This window comes from Euleptes europaea, chromosome 7 (genome assembly GCF_029931775.1).
Source record: "Euleptes europaea isolate rEulEur1 chromosome 7, rEulEur1.hap1, whole genome shotgun sequence".
Lineage (NCBI taxonomy): Eukaryota > Metazoa > Chordata > Lepidosauria > Squamata > Sphaerodactylidae > Euleptes > Euleptes europaea.
The window spans coordinates 78,303,443-78,324,182 of record NC_079318.1 but is presented as its reverse complement, the minus strand read 5'-3'; the positions used below and the strand labels follow the sequence as shown (position 1 = coordinate 78,324,182).

Here is a 20,740-nt window from a genome sequence, read left to right as displayed (position 1 = left end):
AAGGGTTATAAATCCCATTACCATAGCTTATTTATTTATTTATTTGCCTGCCTTTCGACGCAGTGGGGAATCAAAGCTGCTTATGATGTTCTCCTCTCCTCTATTTTAACCTCACAACAACCTTGTGAGGTAGGCTAAGCTGAGAATCTGACTGGCCCGAGGTCATCCAGCAAGCTTCTATGGCAGGGCGGAGATTTGAACCTGAGTCTCCCAGATTGTAGTTTGACTCTAACCATGCTGATACACCATGCTAGCTCTCAGATCTTTGGTTTGTGTATGAGGCAAAGGGGTATATCAGCCAACGGTTGCAACTTCGCCCCAGTCACAGAAGTTCAGGCTGAGCAATGGGGGTGGGTTTTACTTGAGGACTCTCTTAAAGGAAAAACAGGTGGTAATGGCCTCCAGCTGAGATGACTTCATAAAAGAATTAGGGCCAATTCATTGGTTACAAAGCCTTCATGCTTTCCCCCATATGCTCCTGTTGACCACACGTGCTCTGAGAGTTCCCTGCTTGTTACTTATTTCCCAGGTCGGTGGTGCCTTAATTGAATTGGGATTGAGGTATGTGGGAAAAGGGGGCTTAAGCCTCCCCCCGAATTTCCCCCCAACCTAACATGGTCCCGACTAGCTGCGATTTGCCCTGTTGAGGACGCTTGCGTGCACTGGTTGGTTATGTGTAAGTTTCCCTCAAGAGGGCAAACAGCAGCTCCCCAGGACAGTTTCTGGTGTGGTAAAATGGTGTGGGGGAGAAGGCGTATGCTTCCTTTCTCTGTGTGCCACTGTTTCAATCCAAAGTGGCTCCTTGGCATGCCCGGGAATATATTTTTTATTTGTATTTAGTTATAGTCTGCCCTTCTCACTAGGACTGAAGGCAGGTCACACGGAATAAAATCCATACAATCAACAGAGTGGGGCATCCAATGGTGCAATAGGATTTGACTTGTAGAGATCTGGCAACCAACTGGAGGTGAAACTCAGCTTCAGTAGTAACATGGGACGTTAAACGAAAGCAAAAATGACATCCTAGGAACCTGCTTACAGCACAGAAGTCCCCAAACAATCCTGCTCACAATATGTGGAGGATATGGCAACTCTCTAATGTGTGAATGCGCAATTTACAGAGGGTGGCTGAAGGGACCCAATAGTTAAAACGGAGCTTCCATACTCAGAAGCAACCTACCTCTGAATATCAGGTGCATACAACACCTGGGGGCAATCCCCCTTTGCTGCCTCTTTGAGAGCTTCCCAAAGGCATGTGGTTGGACACAGGGGTGTGTGTGTGTGTGAAGTCCATCCAGAACTAGCTCAGGCCTCTCTGTTGCAGTAAGGCAGGTTATAGCAGCCTTTATCCTTAGATTTGCCCTGACCTGGATGGCCCAGGCTAGCCTGATCTCGTCAGATCTCAGAAGCGAAGCAGGGTCAGCCCTGGTTAGTATTTGGATGGGAGACCGCCAAGGAATACCAGGGCTGCTGTGCCGAGGAAGGCACTGGCAAACCACCTCTGTTAGTCTCTTGCCATGAAAACCCCAAAAGGGGTCGCCATGAGTCGGCTGTGACTTGAAGGCAACTTTCCACACACATCCTTAGATCTGGGGGTTGTGGGAGGCCCCTGGCGTCCTGGAAGCTGTCTTTCAAACCAGACTGTGGCCGCTGCTTTCCCAGCCTGGCCTCTGTTGCTGCGGCTGGGTCTGCATTTTGTCTCGCGCCTCTTGACGGAGCCAGGCCGTGGGTGTGTCGTGGGGGGGGGGCTCCCAGGCGCCTGAGCCCTCCAGCGGATGCGGCGGAGGGGGGATGCGGGGAGGGAACAATCTCAGGGCGCTGCAGGCTGTTTGAAGATGCTGTTGTTGGGCTTGGGGAGGGAAGAATGACCCTTCGGACTCCCCCCCCCCCCGCCCGACCCCTCGCCGGTGCTTCTGGGTGGGTAGGCGGAGGCAGCGTGTGCGTGTTCAGGGCCGAAGAAAACCTCAACCATTTAGATCGGGTGCCAGAAATGGAAACGGGGGCCATAAGGAGTGGGAGGCGTGGATTGTTTATTGCAAAAATGAACTTAATGTGCAAAATGTTAAAGGTTATAACTTAGACTACGTTAATTTTCTTGTTTCTACTTTTTTTTCTTTTTTAATAACTAGGTTTTATTAAAAAAAAAATTTTTTTTATAAAGAATTAGAAAATAATTGCTAAGAGGATAACGAAGATAAGTCAGAGATAGAAGAAGGAAGGGGGGAAGTTAAAGTAGGGGAAGATAATTGTTATATATATATGTTAGTTTTAATTGAGAATTAGACAAGATTGAAAGGCAATGTCAATTGATTGTATCGAATATATGAAAAAATAAAAATTTGAAAAAAAGAAATGGAAACGGGGGCCGAGCGCAGCATCCCAAGTTGCAACCCGGGACTGGCCGAGGAGCTTCGCCACCTTCTCTCCCCTCCCCATCCGCCCGTCCCTTTCCCGCGGGCGAAGGCGAGCTTGCAAGGGAACTGCAGGATTCCTCCGTCGTCACCGCCGCATACGCGCACGTGCTCGTGGGGAAGGGGGGCGGGCGGGCTGCCCGGGAGACCCGCTCCGGGGCTGAAGCGCAGCCCTGGGATCTCTCTCGCGCGCGCTCGCTGCGGCTATTTTTGGCTGTCTCCAAAGAACTTGTGCTTGGGCCGGCAAATGGTGCAGGCGGGGCGGGGCGGGGCGGAGGAGCCTCTCGTGGGGCGAGAGAAAGGGAGGGGCTGGACGCGGGACTGATCGGCCTCTTGGGCCAGTGCTGGGAATGGGGCGTTTATCTGCAGGGCGGCGGAGGGGTGGGGGGTGGGGGTCGTTCCATGATTTATTCTTAACTCCCCGCTTTGCTGCACGAAAAATGTCTTACTTTTGCCGTCCCGAGATATAGGAAAGGTACCTTCCTTCAAATTTTGAATGAATTTTGCACGGAAAGATGGAAGGCTTGAGAAAGTCTACACGAAATGGAAGCTTACCGGATCTCCATTGCTCTACGTCTTGTTTCCGTTGCTATGTGATATATTTATGAACTTGATAGACAACGAACTGATATGAACTGAGCGTTTACGCCGGCATATTTTCACTACTGGGTTTGTTTTGGGACTTCACCCATTGTTACATATTTGTTGCTTTAGAAGTGTACCTGTTTTCAACATTCTCATTATATTCTTCTAATTGCAAGTATTGCTTTGTCTCTTTCCTATTTTGGAAATATTTATTTGGTGCCATATTTTGAATTCCATGCTCCTGTAAGCACTTGTAAGCCGTTTGTTTGATTACAACCCAACAGGTACTGGCTGGAGATCTCCTGCTGTTGCAACTCTTCTCCAGCCGATAGAGAGCCATTCACCTGGACAAAAGGGCCGCTTTGGCAATTGGACTCCATGGCATTGAAGTCCTTCCTCTCCCCAAACCCCGCCCTCCTCAGGCTCCGCCCCCCCAAACCTCCCGCTGGTGGCAAAGAGGGACCTGGCAACCCTAGGCAAGGTGGGGCCTGGAGATCACCTGGAATGAATACTGATCTCCCAAGAGGAAATGACTCCAGGGAAACTCCTCTCGGGAGGTCAGTTGTAATTCCAGGCGATCTCCAGGCCCCACCTTGCCTAGGAGATCGCCATTTAGGGTTGCCAGCTCTGGGTTGCGAAATACCTGGAGGTTCTGGGGGTGGAGTCTGAGGGGGGCAGGGTTTGGGGAGGGGAGGGACTTCAGTGGGGTATAATGCCATGGAATCCACCTTCCAAAGCAGCCATTTTCTCCAGGTGAACTGACCCTCTGTTGCCTGGAGATCTCCAGCCATCGCCTGGTAATTGGCAACCCTAGGCCCATCCCTTCCCCTCCCCAAACCTCACTCTCCCCAGGCTCCACCCCCAATCTCCAGGAATTTCCCAACCCAGAGTTGGCAGCCGTCTCATGTGTCTTCCTTAAACTGTACTTAAGGCTTCACCTCTAAGCACACTTTCCTGGTGGGGGGGGGGGGAGTCGTACTGAACACAGTGGAAATTGCTTTGAAGTTGTCATGCTTAATATTGCACTATGAAATTCCCTCTTATTCTTCCCCCTTGACATATAACTGAAGGCTGGTTTCTGACCCCCGCACTTAAACCGCAGAACATTTTATTAGCACAAACGTCTGCACTGACGTTCATCCGACTGCTTTGAAATAAAAGAAATTTTACTGGGGTTTTACTCTGCTTCCTCTCACATTTTACCAATGGTGTAACCTTTTCTATATTTGTGCTGCTATGTCACTGTATACCTATGTAGAATTCTGTATGATTCATTAAATGCCTTTGACTAGTCAAGTAATTGCTACCATTATATACTTCTTGTTTAATGACACGAAAGCTTGAAACAGTTTTCGTCTTCATTTTCCATCTTGGTTTACCCTTTCCCCAATAATCTATTTTTAAGGAACCAAGCTACTTATTAACCCAATTATTCCCCAACTGCAGAAACCCCTTTTTCCTCACTGCACAAAATGTGTCCAGATACACCTTAAAATAACACTCTGATTTTATTCTTGTAATGCCAATCAGCAGGACTTCATTAGTGCAACAGAAGACGATATAAGTAGGATGACAGTGTGCGGTGTGTGGCTTCCGAGCAAAGGCCCTCCAGCGATGCAATGGCAGAGCATCTGCCTGGCTCTCAGGAGACCCCAGGTTCGATCCCCAGCAGCTCCACTTAAAAGGCTCAGGAAGTAGGTAATTTGAAAGACCTCCACCTGGAGAATGGCTGCCAGCCAGAGCAGACATTCCTAACTTTGACAGACTAATAATCTGACTCATGGTACTGATAAGGCAGTATCAGGTGTTGAGCAGATGTTGAGACCCTTCTCTGATTGAGCCCCTGTGGGTCAGAAAAAACAAGTCAGAGCTAGAGGAACGGACGGACGGACTCAGGAGAAGCCAGCTTCTAATGAGGAACTCCTTTGCTTTCCATAGGTGCATGTCCAGTCTCCCTTGCACATGTGCTCAGAAAATTAAGTAAACTGATAAATGTGGGGGAGGGAGAGGAATGCCAGGCAGGCTCCAAGTTCTGTTCAGTGCTGGACCAGGAGTTCCCTCCCTCTGGCTTAGAGCCCCGCAGTGTCTCTTAGTGATCTCCAAAAGGGGGGGTAGTTGGGTGAAGACCCCAGAAGACCACCTCTTGTCCCCTTGCACAAGACTGGGCTTCTAGCTGCTCCGAGCCCTGGGCAGATTTCTGGGGGAGGACAGAAGTCATGTCGGAAGTATTCCTATTTGGGGCTCGTCTTTTTGTTCCTCAAGGATCCAGGGTCTCCTCTTGGCTCTGTGTGTTCGCGTGCCTGAGTGGGTCGGGTGGTGAATTGAAGCTCCCCAGAGCTGGGCTGTGTGGCTGTTTTGGACTGGCCGTTAGTTTTTATCCCCACTCTCTGTTTCTGTAGTTTGTTCCCTGCTGATGTGGGTGTTTTCTCCCCCCCCCCTTTTCTTGCAAAACAGGCGCTACTGTTGCTTCTTCCCCTCCTGAGCCCCCACGCCCGATTGGCTCCCATTAGTTCTGAGTCTGGCAGCATCTTCCCAACTGAAGGCACTTTCCCTTTTATGGCAAAAGCATCTGGACGGTGGTTTGGGGGGGAGAGGGGGGGAGCCACTCCCCACCACAATTCAGCCCAACAGCACTTTCCTGGCAGAACCCCTGAGAGGGGCCTGACCGATCTCTGCGGAGCCGAACAGGCTGGAGATTTGGGGAGAGGGGAAGCCTTGGCCTCTAGGGGACGCCTGCCGTTTCAGAGGCTATCAAGTAATTTGAACGGTCATGAAATCGCATTCAGAACCAAGCTGAGGCGAGCTAGATTTAAATGGATCACGGGCCCTTTGTCCTCCAGATACTCCCTGGCACGGGATGCTTGAATGTACACAAGTCGCTGTAATAACTACAGTTTTGCCTCAACAAACTTCCTCACACAGGCCTTTAAAAAATATATTGTATTGGCCCTACTCATTTGTCAAAGTAGAAAAGAGAAAGATTCTAGTAGCACCTTAAAGAGTTTTCGTGAGTCACAGCTCACTTCTTCAGCTATCTGAAGAAGTGAGCTGTGACTCTCGAAAGTTCATACCCTACCAGAAATTTTGTTAGGTCATTTATGCATGGGAGTTTTACCTGAGGTTCGTTGCTTGCTGGACCCACACTTTCCTGTTGGGAATCTCTGCACCAGCAAGTCTCCAGACTCAAATCAAGTCCCTACCCCTTTAAATGCTGCTTTGTAATTGGCTTACTTTGTAGTGCTTACTGTGAGCAACAATTCTCCCCCAAACCCAATTGCTGCATAAAAAAGCATTTTAAGAACAACAAAAAACAAACAAACGGAGCAATCTGAAAGGGGAGGGGAGAAATCCAAGCTTCTGTTTTAAAAAGACTTTTTTCTGCTCAGAAAGAGCAGAAATATTTCAGTCCCCGCCTCTGGACATGCTGCTTTTTAATTGGCTGTGAGAGAAACCAAGCTTGTGTGCCCTGCGCTTTGCCTTATGTACGAGGATTTCACCCGGGCCTTGCTCAGGGAAGATGGAAGAGTCAGGTTAACAGAGGAATGGGAAGACCTGGACATTGCGAGGGCTGGCAGCAAGGTCATCTCTAGCGGATGGAAAACACATGCATAACTCCAAGGAACAACCGAGGCAGACTGGGGGGTGAACATGAGTGAAAGTTACCCATGCATAAACGACCAATCTTTAAGGTGCTACTGGAATCTTTCTCTTTTCTGCTGTTTCAGATTGACTAGCACGGCTACCCATTGTGACATTTGGCAAAGTGAGGGCCAGCCTCATTCTGGAAAGTCCGTGGTAGTTGCTTGGAGTGGTTCAGATTTAGCTTTCGAGGCTGGCACAGGAAGAGCAGCTGAAGTCCCTTCTCCCCATGAGCTGAGGTCCTGATCCTAACTGGGCGCTGCTCGGTGCCTTCCACCTGCATGGAAACAAACAAGCGAAAGCTTTGAAGTGTGAGTTCTGGTCAGGGCTAGTTCAAGATATTTTGCTGCCCTAGGTGAATATTAATCCCCCCCCCTTCTTGGAACATCTTGCATGGAACAAAGAAACAGGGTTGCAATTAGGAAAACGGGAGTGGGAAAGAGGGCCTCCAAACCTGAGTCCAAGAACGCAGGTCGGGAAGGGGAGAATGATGTTCCCTCTGGAGAGGTTTTCCAGTGGTTCTGCTGCCCTAGGAAACTACTCAAAGGCTCCTGCTCTCTTCAATGGCTCCACCCCTCTTCTCCATCTGCCCTGGGGCCTGACATGGGCTCAGAACACCTGCACCCCATTCTCTTCCCAGAACTCTACAGAGCCACCTTTATTGACATCAACCCCCTGTTGCCTTTGCCGCCCAGTTATATTCCCCTCCCTCTATTGTCCTGTCATCTCCCAAGTCTATGTTTAAATTGGTAAGCTCTTCTTTTGCCTATGTTACTCTGAAAAACTCCCAACTAGATCTATAACCTGTATTCATAACAATTAGTTTAATTATACATACATGCATACATTCCCAGGGTGAGCCTGACATTGACAGTAAGTGCTAAGATGGGGTGTGCTGGTTGAAATTCTGTTTCCCTCCCCCCCCCCACCTGCCTCCATAGCAACCAGGGGCTTAGCCATTCCACACCGCTTCATCTTATGGTGATAGAACATCCTTTCTGGCTCTGCTCCACTTCTGTATGTAGGGGTGTTTATTCCATTAGCCTTTTTGTCTTGCTGATGGCCTTGCCCTTCCCTGGGAAGTCCAGGGTGGAACCAGACACAACTGGTCTAGGAGGTAAGTGTTGGGAAGAAACTGGCTGGCTGGACACCTGTCCATGGATGCTGCAGAAAGAGAGACAAGAAAGAGGTCCTAAGTGCTCCAGGTTGACATCTTCCAGTTGACATTTTCCAGTGCTCCCCTGATACAGTTCCATTTGGAGCCAATCAGTGCAAGGGTAGTATGTCATCATTAAGACAGTTGTCTGGATACAGGAGCATACCATTGAGGTGGAGGGGCCATGGCTCAGTGGTTGACCATTTGCTTGGCACAGAGAAGGTCCCAGGGCCAATCCCCGGCATCTCCAGTTAAAGAGGATCATGCAGCAGGTGATGTGAAAGGCCTCTGTCTGATGTCCTGGAGAGCTGCTGCCAGTCTGAGTGGACAGTGCTGACCTTGATAGACCAATGATCTGTAACAGGTTTGTGGTGTTGTGGGGATCATCTTGCTTTTATGGCACTATCTTCCACCTTTGTAATTCTGCTTTCTACATCGTTTATAGTATACCTCCCTTTCCTTAGACATCTTGTGGTTCACATTGTTTCCTGTAAGCCTAGAGCTATCGCTTTGTTTGTTGTTCATCCTGCGGTGTCTGATTGCATCATTTCCTACCCTGCGATCTGCCTTAAGTCTCAATGAGGAAGGTAGGTTATAAAGTAAATAAACACACTAAAGTGGTCTGACTCAGTATAAGGCATGTGAATGGATGTGAACCTAAACTTACTTTGGGGCACAGAATTATTCAGTCCCAGTTCCTTAGTAAGACTCTCTCTGTATCTCTGACATGCATGAAGAAAGGGGAGCAGCAAATAAGCAACAAGGACATGGGAACCGACTTCATCCTGAAGGTCTTGCAGTGCACAGTCTTGGGCTTTGGCACGTCTGCAGCAGAGGAACGTAAGAGAAGCCCTGCGGGATCAGACCAAGGCCCACCAAGTCCAGCAGTCTGCTCACACAGTAGCCAACCAGGTGCCTCTAGGAAGCCCCCAAACAAGACGACTGCAGCAGCACCATCCCGCCTGTGTTCCAAAGCACCTAATATAATGGGCATGCTCATCTGATCCCGGAGAGAATAGGTATGCAGTATCCATTTTTACTAGAAGAGTTCCGCAGTCAGTGGGAACGCCCCCAGCTGTCTATGTTGTACCAGTTGGGCATGATATATGGCTGAGCCCACCAAGGTGGGAGGCAACCTTGCTAGACTAGGGAGGGCAGTCCTGTCACCCCTCTCTACTTCCACCAGCCCAGAGTGGTTTCCGCTCCTCACTTTTAGAGAGAAACAAGAGATGGGTTTTGGAGTTTCTTTCCTGTGCTGCGTTTCTGTGCCCTTGGGGAAGGCCTAGGTCCCTCTGCTCTGCCATGCTGTCTGTCCATCTCTCAGCCTGAGCATTGGCTGACCCCATCTGGGGAAGGAAATAGAGAGCAAAGGGCAGTGAGCAGAAGGGAGTGTGCCTGCCAGGTCTCCCCTCCATACACATGCAGGGTGGCGCCTCAGGTGCTTCCTCATGACTGACCGCCCGGGACAAGAGGCCCAGATGCCTCCCTCCCTCTGGCTGCAGGGAAAATTCATGGAAGGGTGACCCACACCCTGCTGCTGCTGGCCAAACCCGGCAAAACATTGCAAGGCCCTCCATTGCATTCTGTTGCTGTTTCTTACCATGAATGCCCAAATGGTAAACACCTACAGAGCCAGGTCTGCACAGGCTGGACCAGCGTTGAGTTGCAGAGATGAGGCTGGAGGTTCTTTACTCCTAACCACCACCCTGGCAGGCTGCCACCTGTCAGGTGGCTTCAAGAGGCTGCTTGCCCACGTACTGCCAGACAGACAGAGACAGCTTTCCCTTAATGGGAAGACAAGCTACCATGTGCCATCGGTACCTCTAGCAGCATGGTGTAGTGGTTGAGAGCGGTGGTTTGAAGTAGTGCTCTAGTCTGGAGAACCGGGTTTGATTCCCCACTCCTCCACATGAGCAGCAGAGGCTAATCTGGTGAACCGGGTTGGTTTCCTCAGTCCTCCACATGAAGCCAGCTGGGTGACCTTGGGCTAGTCACAGCTCTCTTGGAGCTCTCTCAGCCCCACCTACCTCACAAGGTGCCTGTTGTAGGAAGGGAAGGTGATTGTAAGCCGGTTTGATTCTTCCTTAAGTGGTAGAGAAAGTTGGCATATAAAAACCAACTCGTCTTCTTCTCAGCAGGAATATACACACTACCTTGCTGGATCCAGACTAAGGATCAGCCAAGATCAGCATTGTTTCATTGGAGGCTGCATCATCCTGAGTCCAACTACTGGTCCACCTTGGTCTGCTCTGACTGGCAATGACCTCTTTTTTTCAGCCCTGTGGCCTTTAACAGAAGAAACCAGGAACTGAACGTGGGACCTTCTGCATGCAAGGCAGGTGCTCTTCCACTAAGCCCACCCAATAGGGGCTTCATTCAGTAGCTACCACTGGAAGCTTTCCAGTGGAGCCTAATGTTGATGCTCTTCGCCTGTGGTGGGGTGCCTCATAGGGTTGCCAGCCTCCAGGTGTGTGTGTGTAAAGTGCCGTCAAGTCGCAGCCGACTTTTGATGACCCCTTTTTGTGGTTTTCATGGCAAGAGACTAACAGAGGTGGTTTGCCAGTGCCTTCCTCTGCACAGCAACCCTGGTATGCCTTGGTGGTCTCCCATCCAAATACTAACCAGGGATGACCCTGCTTAGCTTCTGAGATCTGACGAGATCAGGCTAGCCTGGCTAGCTGGTAATCTCCTGCTATTACAACTGATCTCCCGCCGCTAGAGATCGGTTCCCCTGGAGAAAATGGCCACTTTGGCAATTGGACTCTATGGCACTGAAGTCCCTCCCCTCCCCAAACCCTGCCCTCCTCAGATTCTGCCCCCAAAACCTCCCGCCAGTGGCGAAGGAGGACCTGGCAACCCTACCCTTAAAGGACGCTGCTGAGAAGCAAAACGGGGGGCAGAGAAAGTGTGGACTGGGGCCCCAGGACCTCCCCACAGTGGACTCCTGCAAACTTTGGCCCCCCCAGCCCAGCTATTCCTTCTCCCCTCTTTGCCAAGTAGTCCTCTCGGAGGGTTGGTCCCCAATCTCCTCCTTGGAGCCCCTCTATGCTCCGTTCTAGGTCTCCTTGCCCCGCCATCCTTTCCTTCCCCTTTCCTCTTCCCAACCTTCTCCCAGCAGCTGCAGGAAGGTGACAAGAACCTCCTGTTCGGAGGGAAGGCGAAGGGGAGCTGAGTCAGCCAAACTGCAAGGCAGTCGGGGAATGTCTCTCTCCCCCCACCTCCCCCCCGGAAGTGGCTTTTCTCTCTCTCCATCTATTTGTACTCTGTGTTTGTGTGTCTGAGCATATGCACACACACACACACACACACACACACACTTTGTACGTGAAAGGCGCCAGATAAAAAGAGCAATCCCTTGGGTTTACAGCGCAATGTTTTGCTTTGCCCTGAGAAGGAACCGTTTCTGGTGTCTTTGGGGGCTGGAACCGCCCTGTCAGGCCTCTGACAAGACACTGGGGTATAAGAACCCTTTCCCTCTAACCAGCCCTGCCTCTGTGACCTCCGGATTAATGGTTTGTTTGTTTATGAGATTTCGTAAATCATCGGAGTCCTGCTGGAGGTGACCGGCAGCTAAAACGATAAATTATAAAGATAAAAACAACAAGCCATTAAACCCACCTCAGGGGCATAAACAGCAGAAAACTATCCAAGAAACAGCCCTCCCACTGGAAACAGACCACCCCGACGGGATTTGTTTGAGTTTTATTGAATTATGTTATAATTTTAAATGTTTTTAATTATTGTCGAAGGCTTTCACGGTCAGAGTTCATCGGTTCTTGTAGGTTATCCGGGCGGTGTGACCGTGGCGAAACGTCAGGAAGAAAATACCAAGACCACGGTCACACAGCCCGGATAACTTACAAGAACCGTTGTTTTTAATTGCTCAAAGGTTTTGATTTTTTTGATGTTTGCCGCCTTGGTGACTTTGTTTGGATGGAAAGGCGACATAAAAATGTTTTAAATACATTAGTTATTTCTATAACAATGTATTCTTCTTATTTTCTAGGATCCTTCACCAAGGTATCTGAACAGGAGAAATATCATCCAGAAGGGGATACGGCCGTTTCGGAGTCTTCAACAGTCCCTGCTGGGAACTCAGAAAGCTATCCTAAAGTAGGAAAATGAAACATGACATTATGTGATGCTGAGACTCTGACATTTGAAAATGAGAATGAATTGTGAAACTCGGCATTGATCAGAAGTATCCCCTTCTGGATGATATTTCTCCTGTTCAGATACCTTGGTGAAGGATCCTAGAAAATAAGAAGAATACATTGTTATATCAGCACTATATCTCATTATTGTGGATATTCTACCACCTTACCTGTATGGAGACTTGAACTTTGTACTTTTGAGACTTTCATGTCCATTGTATTGAATCATTGCACTTTAGCTTAGGATAGATGTAGTTGTTATATTAGTAAGTTAGAATCCTTTTCATTGTATAATTGTGTAGCATATTAATATACCTTATGCACTTTGTTACATTTTGAGTGTCTGTGCTAATTTCCAAAACCTCCAGGTGGTGGCTGGAGATCCCCAGCTATTACAACTGATCTCCAAGCGATAGAAATCTGTTCCCCTGGAGAAAATGGTTGCTTTGACAATTGGACTCTAAGGCATTGAAACCCTTCCCATCTACAAACCCCACCCTCCTCAGGCTCCAACCCCAGAATCTCCACATACTTCCCAACCTGGAGCTGGCAAATCTACACATCATTCCTGTTGTGTTTCTGGAGAGTTGGGAGGGGTCTACAGTTGGGAAGGTTAAGTGGTTGCTCACAGTGGCAGAGCAGTTGCTGTGATTGTGGGATGAGATGTCAGTGAATCCTGACACACAGATTCCTGGGATGCCTCAGTGCAAAAAGGGGCCTGGTGGCAGTGGGGTGAGGATGCTTAGAGCCTGAGGTCTCCTCCCTGTTGGATCTGATGAGGGTTGATTGGAAGAGTGAATCAGTTCAATTAGAGGGGCTTCCTGGCTTCTGTAGCACTCAAGCAGCAGAAAACCATACAAATTAAATTGAAATTAAATCAAAAGAGTTTCCATCTAGACATTAGGAAGAATTTTCTAACAGAGTGGTTCCTCGGTGGAACAGGCTTCCTCAGGAGGTGGCAAGTGCTCCTTCCCTGGCGGTTTTTAAGCAGAGACTAGATGGCCATCTGTCAGCAATGCTGATTCTATGACCTTAGGCAGTTCATGGGAGGGAGGGCATCTTGGCCATCTTCTGGGCATGGAGTAGGTGTCCCTGGGTGTGTTTGTGTGTGGGAGGTAGTTGTGAATTTCCTGCATTGTGCAGGGGGTTGGACTAGATGACCCTGGTGGTCCCTTCCAACTCTATAATTCTAAATCTAAACTTCTCTTTGGTTTCTGTTTCAAGGTAGCAAAAACAGCAGGGGAGGCTGAGCCACCCCACAACCTTCTGCAGCCCGGTAGCTGCAGCACAAGAGGCCAGGAGTGCGCCCAGGGCATGAGGGCTTGCGCACAGATGTATGTGACCCAAGTGCACTGTATTCCCAGCATCTTCTGTGACACTTCAGGGGATCTTAAGGGGGAAACACCAGTTAGTCCATTAACAGCTAAAGCGACCTGGAAAGGCCAGCCCTGTTAAAACATTCTGCTTTTTCCTAGCCCGCCGAACAAGCATTGACACTTCCTCCTCTGCAGTTGCTCGATCTGCATATCAGAGATGGCTCAGAGGAGATTCAATTCCAAGATTTCACACGAAAGGCAGAATCTGTAGTTCAAAATACCAGTTGTTTTTCCAGATGGTTCAGAGACATCGCAGTGGCCACAGCTCAAAACCACAGAATGCACGACTTCCTGATCGGCAGTACAGCTTGCAAGTTAGCATTAAACTCTGAATAAACTTGTTTGAACCAGAAGTGTTAAGAGCTTCCAATAAAACTGAGTCATACACTCTGCTACCCCAAATCAGTTTCTCAGCCCACTGTTGGCTCCAGTGATGGAGCTTTTTGGACCTTTTCCCTCCCACTTATCATCTTGTCTACCTTGTCCATAGAGTGGCTTCTCTCCCTTGGCCAAGAATCAAGGGTTCCCCAGCCAAATGGGCTTGCCATTTCCTTCATGCAAGAACTGTTGACAAGCATTCTTTATTACCGACCTAGGGAGGTGGCGAGCCTCACTGGCAGTCTTTAAGAACAGGCTGGACAAACATTAGTCAGGGATGCTCTGGGCTGATCCTGCATTAAGCAGGGGGTTGGAGTAGATGGCCTGTATGCAGGTCCAGAGCCAGTAATTTCTGCACCCTAGGCAAGGCTAACTACTTGAGCCCCCATTACTAACCAATTTTCAAAAACAGATGTCTTGTAGAAAAATAAAAGCACAAAACATTTTATAAGACATGATCATTAATTATATTCCATAGCACTGTTGTGGTACTTATCTTAAAATTAAAAAATACAAATTGTCAGTTGCATTTTTTCCCCAAGAAATGAATCTATTTAAAACTGTGCCCCTCAGGCCAGTTCTGTGCCCCTCTGAGGTCTGTACCCTAGGCGACCGCCTAGTTCGCCTAATGGTAGCACCGGCCAATCCTGTATGGCCCCTTCCAACTCTATGATTCTAAGGCCATGTAGGGAAGGGAGGTGCCCCTCTTGCCTTCTCCCCCAAAGCCCCCTTGATTTTGGTATTCAAAACTGGCCCCCCCTGCCTTCTCCTTCCCTGCAGTCTTCAGGGAAGAAATTGAGCCTGGAATTTTCATGTTATAGACGGGATCTTTGTCTTATCTCTTCAAGCTCCCTCGGTTCAGAAGGTCACCATGAAGTGAAGCAACTTGTTATGGTCATATCAAGCTTGACTGCAGGGAATATATTGTGCCGTGAAGTTTCCATACCAGCTGATTAGAAATGAACCAGCAAAAGCCACAGTGGAAGCAGGATGGCTCAGGACCAGGTGCAATTCCATATGCAGGCACAGACAGTCCCGAACGCCCTCAAAATTAATGGAGCAAAAGGGGGAACCCTGTCATATCTTGAATATTAACAGATTTGTTGTGGCTGAAGACTTCTTTGTGGATTAATGTTGCCACAAATCTGTTGCCTTGCAACGGTCACTAGAATACTTATTTGATTTCGCAGTGACCCCCCTCAAGTATTCTGCCATTCCTCACCTTGGCTGACAGATTTCTGTGGAGGCAAAAGGGCAGAGGCATTTTCAGCACACTGGTGCCATCTACTGCACAACCATGTGCAGAGGCAAACTGGCCAAGGAGAAATCCTCGTGAATAATCCCAGCTTCAAGTTCTGTCCACAACTGAAGCCGAGTAGTGTTCCTGTTCCTTTGAAAGCTCTGCAGAATTAATACTTGTCTACCTTACAAAGGTTATTGTTAGGATTACTGATAGAATGTCATCCAAAGTGTGCTATATAAAATGCAGTGAATTAAATAATTTAAGCGAGATAGTAGGTAAAATGAGTACACAGTTTGCTTGGGGTAAAGGGAAGATGACTAGGGAAGGCACTGGCAAACCACCCCGCAAACAAAGTCTGCCTAGTAAACGTCGGGATGTGATGTCACCCCATGGGGCAACCTTTACCTTTAGTAGGTCTGATCCAGCAAAGCTGTTCTTGTGTTCTTTTGCGCTGATCCCATCCTCCGCTCTATTGAAGGGGAGCTTCCTTCTTTCCAAATAATCCTGCAATCCTGAGTATACTTTAGTCCTGTACACACTTCTCTCCAGGTGGTGCAAAGGCAGTCCTCTGCTGCAGGGCTTGATTTCTTGGGTGCCAGGCACTTCTGTTTACTCCATTCAAATGGTTTTCAGTGCCCCCCCACAAGTGCGCAGCAGAGCACTGCCCCCACAGTGCCTGGAGAGACGCAACCACAGAGCAAAGGATCCAAGCTGTTATTAGGATGCCTCTTCTGTTGACCTATGTGGGATTGGGGGCTGCTTGAAGAGAACTCCAACGAATTAGAGGTTGTGTCGTGCATGAATGCAGGTTGTTCTCTGTCCATGCTCAATGCATCTTCCTCTGGCACACTGGTCTTGATCTGCTCAAGCTCCAATTGGCTGTGAGGGCCAAATGCAGAGGGTCTCCTTAATGTGAAGACCCCCCCACCACAAAAAGATATAACTGAAAACCAAGATTCAGCTGAAGTTTAAGCCTGATTTAAGCATGACTTGTCTGCTGCAAAAGAATTTGTACAGAATTTTAAACTTGGCTGCTATCCATGCAAAGCAGCTTTATGGGCTTAATCTGCACACCAGAGATCTGAGTGGTGGCACGCGCTAACTAAATATGCATGGCTGCCTTGCATGGGTTGCAGAACAGTTTGAAGAAGGTGCTAAGCCTGCCCCAAATTACTTTGCCTCACAAGCTTCATGTTTAAATCAGAACAAGAGCTTCTGGGAGGGAAATAAACCTCCCTTCGGCCACCAACTTACTAAAGGAAGGGAAGACTGGACAGGAGGTAACTAATTAGGCTGAGAAACTGACATCAGCTTTAAAACAGGTGGAATCTTTTTAAAGGGGCAGTAATCTTGTGAAGCTGAAATTGGGCTTTTGTCTGTCTCTGCACGTGGACAGTTGGTGCTTCGAGTGAAAAAGCTGGTTCTAAACAGTTGAATCTAAACTTTCCATGATCTGTTACAGTGTTTGCATGGAGCACCTAGATGACATCACAGTCAACCCATTGCACTGAAGTGATTTCCATGTAGTTTCCTCCTTTCTTCAGGCCTGTTGCAATGATTTCCCCCCTCAATTAAACACAATTGCAGTGCCAGCCAGCCACATGAAGTGTCCAGAAGTTAATGCATGTGTAAATCCTTTGCTATTACACTTTTTAAACGTTTCAGATTCTCGGTGTTTAATTACTTACTCTCTGTCAGTGCTTAAATGCATCTTTTTCCTTGGGGAAGGGGAAGTTTTAATTACTCCTTTCCCCCTTCTTTTCCTTTAAAAAAAGTCAGATTTGCTGCACAGACACTTCCTCTGGTCCCTTTAAAACCTCCTTGGCTCTACTGTTTTTAAGCAGCTTCGTTTATCCATATTCTTTATTAATTACTTTCTGGTGGCTGTGTACCTGTTGCTCTCAGGGAGCAGGTTCGTTCCCATGAGGCTAGGTTGCCCACCTGGAGAAGCTGAAGCCGAGAGAGAGGTTTGGGGACTAGACTTTCAAGGACTTACCCAGAACAGTCCCACTCTTGTGCTGAAAGCTCGTCTGCTGTTGTGGAGAGTGAGAGTCTTCAAGCTGGAGTAGGGTTGCCAGGTCCCTCTTTGCCATCGGCGGGAGATTTGGGGGCGGACCCTGAGGAGGGCGGGGTTTGGGGAGGGGAGGGACTTCAATGCCATAGAGTCCAATTGCCAAAGCAGCCATTTTTCTCCAGGTGAACTGATCTCTATCAGCTGGAGATCAGTTGAATTAGCAGGAGATCTCCTGCTACTACCTGGCAGTTGGCAACCATACACTGGAGGCAACAGTGAGGAATCATAGAGTTGGAAGGGGCCATACAGGCCGTCTAGTCCAACCCCCTGTTCAATGCAGGATCAGCCTAGAGCATCCCTGACAAGTGTTTGTGACTGCATGGAAGGGACCCCTTGCTCGGGTGTTGGACCAATATCCTCTCAAACTGAGGATACCCCTCTGGGGTTGGGGAGAGGTGGGCTTTTGGCAGTGGGTGACTCGATTATTAGGAATATAGAGTTTTGGCTTCATGTTGACTTGCCTGCCTGGTGCAAAGTCTGTGCACATCATGTGCTGAGTAGATAGTTGATATAGCTGGGGAAGAGTCAGCAGTCATGGCACACGTTGGCACCAATGACACTGGGAAATGCAATCATGTGGAGGAAAAATGTAGGTTACTAGGCAGAAATTAGTTCCATGAAAGTGTCAGCCCAGCGTGCTGCAACCGTGAAAAAGACAAACTGTATGTTGGGGATTATTAGGAAAGGGATTGAAAATAAAACAGCCCATATTATAATGAATGCATGAAACTGCCCTCTACTGAATCAGACCCTTGGTCTATCGAAGTCAGTATTGTCTGCTCAGACCAGCAGCACCTCTCCTGGGTCTCAGGCTGAGGTCTTCCACATCACCTACTTGCCTAGTCCCTTTAACTGGAGATGCCGGGGATTGAACCTGGGACCTTCTGCATGCCAAGCAGATGCTCTACCACTGAGCCACAGCCCCTCCCCAGATGCCCCGTATAGATCTATGGTGCGGCCTCATTTAGAAGACCGTATGCAGCTCTGGTCATATCTCAAAAAAGACATCGCAGAGCTGGACAAAGTACAGAAGAAGGCAACCAAGATGATTAGGGGTTGGAGCATCTTCCCTATGAGGAAAGGCTGAAGAGTCTGGGACTTTTCAGTTTAGAAGACCGAGGAGGGACATGATAGAGGTTTATAAAATTATGCACAGGATAGAGAGAAATGACAAAGAAATTTTCCTTTCTCTCCCAAAATACTAGAACTCGAGGGCATCCAATGAAGCTGATGGGCAGTAGATTCAGGACCGACAAAAGGAAATACATCTTTACACAGCAAGTGATTAAAATGTGGCATTCACTGCCAGAGGATGTGGTGATGGCCACAGGTACAGTCACCTTTAAAAAGGATTAGACAGATTCGTGAAGGATGGGTCTGTTAGTGACTACCAGCCATGGTGACTAAAGGGAACCTCCACACTCAGAGGTAGTAAATCTCTGAATCCCAGCACCAGGAGGCAACATCAGGGGAAGGTCTCAGCCTCTATGCCCTGTTGTTGGACCTCCAGAGGTTGGTCATTGTGTGAGATAGGATGTTGACTGGATGGACCACAGGTCTAATCCAGAAGGGCTCTTCTTATGTTCCTACACAAAGGGAAAAGGTGTCTCATGGGTGAACGGAAATTTGAACCTGGCTTTCCCAGGTCCTAGTCCAACACTCTAACCATTAGACCACACTGGCCATCAACATTAAGTTGATCAATTATTTGTACCGCACCTTTGTACTGACTAAGCATCCATGTAGAAAAGCTAAAACGCTAGCCAAGAAGCAATACATGACCAGCATTATGGGACCGACCAAAATGGCTACAAGTCAATTTAAAAACAAAAAAGGCAACACAAAATGGTGAAGAGGTTGCCAGCCACATCGTCTGAATTCCCGGTAAAAAAAAAATCCAGTGAGGAACAGTCATCTGCCAGTCTTTGTAAGCCTTCTTGCACACCCGGTGACTTTTACTCCTGACTGTAGAAGAGGCAAAGGCCATTTATGCATGGGAGGTTTATGCATGCTCTCAATGCACATTTTCCCCATCCAAATGCTCAAAAGGCCATTTATGCATGGGAGGTATTGCCTTGGATCGGCCGCTCTCTAGATGCGCATTTCCCCCATCCGAATTCTCAAAACTCAAAAATAAGCCCCCATGCAGAGTTTTGAGAATTCGGATGGGGAAAATGCGCATCTAGAGGGCGGCCAATCCAAGGCAAAACCTCCCGTGCATAAATGGCCTTTAATGACGTGGGCTTGGCTTCCAGCCTGCCTCTGGCCATTTATGCATGGAAGGTTTTGCATTGGATTGGCCCCCTCTATAGATGCACATTTTCCCCAACCAAATTCTCAGAACTCTACATGGGGGCTTATTGTTGAGTTTTAAGCATTTGGATGGGCAAAACGCGCATCTAGAGAGCAGCAGATCCAAGGCAAAACCTCCCGCGCATAAAAGGACTCTGACTCCTGCGCCAGTTTTGCAGCCTCACAGCGACAGACTCCAATCCTCCGCCCAGATGGAGGGGCGGGGCAGAGGCGAAGGCGCTCTTCTCCTCCTGCCCTCTAGGGGCGCTGCTCCGCAGCGGATACCGCCGGAGGAACAGCCGGAAGCGCGACGGCGCACCCTCCCTTCAAGCCCCGCCCACGGAAGACGGCGGCGGAAACTGGGAAGCAGCTCGGCGCAAGGCAGCGTCATCCCGAACCGCCAGGTGAGTAGGGGGAGGGGAAGCGGTCCGGCGTGCCCCTCTCCGTCCCCGGAGGACGCTCGGGGGGCGGGAGCCGTCTAGGGCAACCCCCGAACCGTCTCCGAGCGAGACCTGGAGGCGCTTTGCCGCTGCACGAAAGGGACCAGTTAACCCCCACTAACGCTCCCCTTCTCTCCGCCCCATCCCCCAAGGATGGTGACCGACGTGCAACTGGCCATCTTCGCCAACATGCTGGGCGTGTCGCTCTTCCTGCTCGTTGTGCTCTACCACTACGTAGCAGTCAACAACCCCAAGAAGCAGGAGTGACGATTTCCCCCCCACACACACACACCCCTCCAAAGAGGCAGGTAAGTTGGTTGTCAGCCCCCCCCTCTTCCCCTCCCCCTAATTGCTGGAACAGTTACCCCCCCTCAACCTTTTCTCCCTTCCTTCGGCAGAGACCGCCGGCGTCATGCCCCAGCACCCGACAGCCTCTTCCTCCCCGCTTGGTTGGACAAGAACAAAGCACCTGTAACTGTGATGGGGCAGGCTGGGATCAAAAGCAAGGCGTGGCTCAGCAGGGCAGAATGGGCCTCTTTTTTCTTTTCTTTTTTGTCAAACAAAATTTATTAATAGAAACGTGTTACAAGACAATCTCATTTCAAAAATAGCTTCCAACCCAGTAACTACTATATACAGCTGCAGAAATGGCCTAAGGTGGGCTCCTTCCCATGGGTCTGGGGAAGGAGGGGCAGCTGGCTTTGTGGTGAATCTGTCTCCAGACACAACTTTCGTTTTGTTGTTGTTGTTGTTTTGCTGATTGGGATGTACTCTCCACGGGAGAGCTGCTCTCGTCGAGATCCCCAGATGTCATCCACCCCTAATAGTCTTTTACCCTCCTTCTGCTGGAACATCCAGGGTGGGAAGAGCATCACGCACAGAATAGACGAGAGAGAGACAGAACTCCAGTCCTTGGTGAAGGTAGCAGAGAAGGGGGCTCCAGGAAGACTGGCTGGGCTATACTGTTTAGGCCTTTGGTGTCCCATGCAGCA

General features: G+C 49.0%; 1 protein-coding gene across 1 annotated transcript in view; it reads right to left on the bottom strand.

The window, feature by feature from the left end:
* The window catches only part of EMILIN1 (elastin microfibril interfacer 1), a 138,503-nt gene that overhangs the window by 22,098 nt on the left and 95,665 nt on the right, over positions 1–20,740 (bottom strand). The gene's annotated exons all lie outside the window — the stretch shown is intronic.